Below are 5446 nucleotides of genomic sequence, written 5' to 3'. Positions count from 1 at the left end.
TTTTGAATACAACTGCTGCACTGCATCCCAAATATCTTTGGCAGTCGCCGTATAGAGCAACGGTCTGCCTATTTGAGGTTCCATGCTACTCACCAGAACTGATTGTCTTCTGCTCTCCAGATGTGTTTTTTGGGGTTACCAGATTCAGGTTTTAGTATCTCTCTAGTTAGATATCCAAATTTTTGTCTTCCTTCCAGAGCCATGCTGATGGATTGTGACCAGGAGAAATAATTTTGGTCATTCAACTTTTCTCTAATAATCATTCCTGCAGAATATCCCATTGATCCAGACAACAAATTTGCAGTATGTAAAGAATAGAAAGAATTTACCGGGTTCTCAGAATACAACTGAAGATTGGATGGCTCTGGTTAAGCACTTTGTGAGTTCGTGCCAAGAACTGTCCCAAGATCAACGAGCTGTTGCTGAAGAAAAGCAAATCATTTTTTAATCTCACCAGGGAAAACACCATTCACAGTTGCTGGAGAACTCGCGGAAAGAGGCTGTGAGTTGCGTCGCTGTAGTCGGACAGGGTTGGACCATCCATCGGCAGTTGCTGTTCAGTAAAGAAGCCATGACTAGTCGAACGGAGGAGATCGGCGCAGCTCCTTGTCTGCACCTGAGAGTTTGACGTGAAGTAGGTTTGCTGCACAGTTGGCTGGACTTCGACAGATCTGATGCTGCTGAAGGTCTGGGCACTGACGTTGATAAGATCCTTTCTGTGTGTGACCTGAGTGCTGTCGTTAGGTCTGGGTTGGCTGCGATCCTCCACGGCTGGGTGTGATCGAATCTGTCCGTGATCCCCCATGACTGGGCGCGACCCGATCTGTCCGTCGACGGATTGAGTTGTCTGTCCGGCGGCACTCATTTATTGAAGAAGACGCGGTAAGGCAGCCTCCAGGTACTGTTGGATAGTTTCCTTAATCGTGGCAGCCATCTCGGAGTTGGTCGTCAAAGGGGGACTCATCAATGGCGGCTAGGGTTTCGTCGCCTTGCTCTGATACCATGATGAAAATAAAAGAGGAAGGAGACGAGAAACACAAATAGTTTACATGGAAAACCTTAGAACGAGAGAGAAAAAAATCACGATAGAGACTTGTTTTTGGTTATTGAAGTGATCCAAAATACAGGAAGACTTGCTTAAATAAATAGATAGACAGAATGTCCTAGGCCCATAAGAAAATTACAAATTAGCCCCTAAGGCAAACCAACCCTTTTCGACAACAAGTACCAAAGATGCTTGAGCCTTTAAATCATCAAGATTTAAGAATAATTAGAAGAACAAGATTGTTTTACCCAACTTCCGAATTGAGTTTAGAACTACTGTCCTCACTTCAACATATAATACAAAATATTCAGTTAAGAATGATACAAGAATACAAGATATTTGAAACATATTTGAAACACAAATTGAGGTGAATACAATCCTTAAATAAGGGATATTTCATTATTACATTTTATCATACCAATGACAGATTAAAATGTATCAGAATTAATATGGAAAGGTACCTTCAAGGAAGAAATTACATGAGAGATTCATAAAAGCAACAACATTGGTCTCACTTTGTAGACAACTCCATAGCCTCTAGCACCTATTTTGCTCGATGGATGAAAATTCCTAGTTGCTGACCTTAGGGAATTATAAGAAAAGATGCGTACATTTTTGGTAACAACGATCCCTAACCAAATACAAAGCAGCAAATCATTTCGGATTATCAGAAATTGTTGAAACCCCCTTCTTCTCTAATTATTTTATTTTTTATTTTTTTATTTTTTCATATTTTTCGAGAAAATTTATCTTTAACAAAGAAGTTTGCATTAAAAAAATAAATAAAAATTAAAAAAAACTTTCATGAACAAAAACAACAAAATAAATCATTATCAATGCGGTCGTAATGGTTGTCAAAACCTCTAAAGTCTAATGAAAAATTTCCCCCTGTTTTACAAAAAGGGAATTTCCCTATCTTTGAGAGAGAGGGAAAAAAAAAACTAGAAATCAAGCTTAATTTCAGATGAACACATGTTCAAATTCAACAAACATCACAGTTAGAAATCTGCGAAGTTTTTTTTGTTTTTTTGCTGAAACAATTCATCAAAATCCATATGAACCAAAACAAGAGCAACCGCAAAAAAGAACTCTTCAAGAAATTGAAATTTTTTGAAAACGGAATAAAAAAAAAAACATACCAGAAACTCCAAGATCATAGCCAAACAGAGAGCCACCAAGAGTTGCAACAATACAAGCAATAACAAAAACAGAGCATCACAATTTAAAATTTCAATAGCTCAATTAGTGAGGAGGCTCGAAGCTAGTCACGTTTTTTCAGACAGAACAAGGACTTTGCCATGTAGATACATCTGCAACAAGATCTCATATTTGATATATTAGAAGCTTCATACACAAATTCTTAACTACAAGTTCCTTCACGAAATCTAAGCCTGAAAATTCTAACAGGTTGTAATTCAATGAAAGGAAGTGTTCAGGCACATCCTAAAATTCTTGATGGAAAAATAAATTACTGACATGAATTCACAAGCTGAAGATACAATAAAATACCTTTATGAGATTAGAGAGGTGTTGCTCCAACTTATCAATTTCAGATTGGTCTGCAGGCGAACCACTCGTACCCGATTCATATGTTGTTGCCTATCAATGAACACGAGTCTTTGGTTAGAATCGCTTAACAAGTCGTGTAGTTAGCAATCTATCAACTTCATAGTACATGAAGTAAGTTCGCGCATCAATCCACAGTAGTGAAAATGAAAACAAGATCAAATGTAGCATCTGCAATCTATCAAATTTAGGAAGAAATTTAATGCTTTTGTTTGAAATTGAGTATGAAAATTTCATGTTCCGACATTTCATGCTTTCAACAAAGCATTTTGTATCATGGGGGTTGGGGTTGATGCCCTAAACTCTCGTTGAGTTCTATAATTTGTAAACACTGTATTGAATAAATGCTTGTGATGTAATAATATATGATATTTTTCTTCACTATTGTCTATGAAACATTGGATGTTTTAATTTTTTTACTACAAACCAATAAACTAAGATCCCTAGTTGTTCGTTGTAACTTAAGCATATATGTGGAGACATGCGAGCAAGGGCGTCCTATACAAAGGAGTTTGTATAAGATCGAACCATGGAGTGTTCTCGTTATATAATGTCGTTGATGACAAAGATTTCACTTCACTAGGATAACCATAGGCAACATGACCTCAATCCTGATTGAGTTGATAACTCCTGCCTTTGAGGGCGGTCCTTTGATTTGCATGGGTGCAAATGACCAGATTTCCGACTCAAACCTATCATTATGGGGATTCGTCTGATTTGGGAGCTGGGAACTTTGCTACACAAGATGAAATTCACTCCTTCCCAAAGCAAGGGTAAGTAGATAGATTGTTCCCTTAAGGGCTGATTCCGGGGCTTGAACGATGTGGCACCACATACCTTCTCATGGCCCGAGAGGTGTCCACACATAGTAGGACGGACTATGTTGTATTGTTCATTAAAGAATCAGTGGTACTTAAGGAGTTAGATGTACTTACAAGCATCTGTGGAGGGTTATTGTACTGTTGATTGGTTATATCTGATGGATACAGAAATATTCAGTGGAATGCTTAACAAATGGTGATTTTGTGGCTAAAGAATTTAGTTAGCTATTCACGTACCAGATGAGAATCAATTTTTGGGTCAGTTTGAAGTGTTCAAATTAACAAGAGGGAGTTTTATTATATATGATATGATTAAATTGGTCAATTATATATGATATATTTGACATGATAAATGAGATACATTATTAGAGGAAAAGGATATAAATATGATTTATATCTAGTGGAGAAGAAAAGGACTATGGTTTATATGTTGCATTTGATATAATATTAAAACTATAGGTTATAAATATAATATGATTATATTTATTTTAATTAAACAATTATAAGATAATTGTTGGCAGTTTTTCTCCACAACCAAATGAGATAGAGGGAGGTTGCAATCAGTTTTCGTAATTGAAGGATAAAATGAAAATAGTTTTCATTTTGTAAAAGAATGAGATAATCGTTTCACGATTAGTACACTGTCCATCGCCTAGCAAACCAAGAGCATACACGATAGCTCAAAGTTTATTAAACGATCATGTACACGCGCGCTTTACCTAAACGATCACCTAGCCTTTACTAAACGATCGCACGCACGGAGTGAATTTACTAAATGATCATTTAAACGATCAGCCCCAGTTTACTACACAATCGTGTACCTGTTACTAAACGATCAAGCATCCGTCTATGCGATAGACTTCTTATATCTCCCACTTGCTTGGTCGTGGTAAACGATCGGTGTTTCCTCCTCCCCTCTACCAAATCCAATAGAGCTCACACCTCTTGGATTCTCACTCCGAGAATATCGNGCTTGGTCGTGGTAAACGATCGGTGTTTCCTCCTCCCCTCTACCAAATCCAATAGAGCTCACACCTCTTGGATTCTCACTCCGAGAATATCGAGGTTTCCGAGTGGTTGTATCCTCCTTTCTGCCTGTTTGTGAGAAGTCTGTTCGGTGGTAGACAATGGCGTGATTTGGTGGGCGATAGGTTGACGATCTCAATGCTAGCGAAAGTTGTTGGCTTGATGAAAGCGAGATTTAAAGAGAAGAAAAATTCTTCAACTGGTATGTCTTTCACCCCTTTGTTGTTTAATAGTTCAAAGCATGCCTTAATTTGTTGTTAGATGCATAACTTGTATGTTTGTTAGTGAATGCGGTATTTTTGTCACAATGAGTTTGGAACGATCTTGCTTCCGCACTCTTTGATAAGAGTTCCTTCAGGAGGAACCCAATATCTCCGAGTCGATCTCTATTCTTTCCAAATAAAAACTAAATTCGAAATGAGAAACAATGGCTGATGAACTTAGATGAAGAATTGGAAGATTAGTCAGTAGTTTTACCTTCTGAGAATTGGGAATTGCAGCAGGAATAGCACGGAGTTAATTTCGTTGCTCACCTCCAAACCTAATTTCGCCGCCTCTAAAATCACCTCTCATTTTTCAAAATTCAAAGATCAGTCATTATTTTTAAGTCCTTATTTCTTAACCTAATTGGGTTAACTTACTTAATATATTTCTTAACCTAATTGGGTTAACTTACTTAATATATTTCTTATATTCCATAAGAAATAAGGAAGTCCTTATTTTGGAAGATGATATAATAAATTACTTAATTGGTTATATTATATTTTTGGAATACTTAAAAATAATGATATTGAAATTGAAATACTTATTTTAAACGTTTATATTTTGGTTTATATTTTAAAAAGAGGATGTTGATTGAAATAATTTATATTTGAAATAAAATGTTCTAATATAAACCGTTGGTTTATATTCTAATAAATAAAATACTTATTTCAGATATTTTATATTTGAAATAACTCATTTATTTACATTTCAATATACATGAAAA

General features: G+C 36.2%; 1 long non-coding RNA gene across 1 annotated transcript; it reads right to left on the bottom strand.

The window, feature by feature from the left end:
• Nucleotides 1-1363: 1363 nt before the first annotated feature.
• LOC120086909 lies at nucleotides 1364-5060 on the bottom strand. Its single transcript, XR_005484379.1, has 4 exons — nucleotides 4936-5060; nucleotides 2555-2644; nucleotides 2185-2355; nucleotides 1364-1676 (listed from the first exon to the last, which is right to left on the bottom strand). It is a non-coding gene; the product is annotated as an uncharacterized LOC120086909 (long non-coding RNA).
• Nucleotides 5061-5446: the final 386 nt, after the last annotated feature.

Source organism: Benincasa hispida, chromosome 9, assembly GCF_009727055.1.
Source record: "Benincasa hispida cultivar B227 chromosome 9, ASM972705v1, whole genome shotgun sequence".
NCBI classification, from domain to species: Eukaryota; Viridiplantae; Streptophyta; class Magnoliopsida; order Cucurbitales; family Cucurbitaceae; genus Benincasa; species Benincasa hispida.
This window is presented reverse-complemented; position numbering and strand designations above follow the sequence as displayed.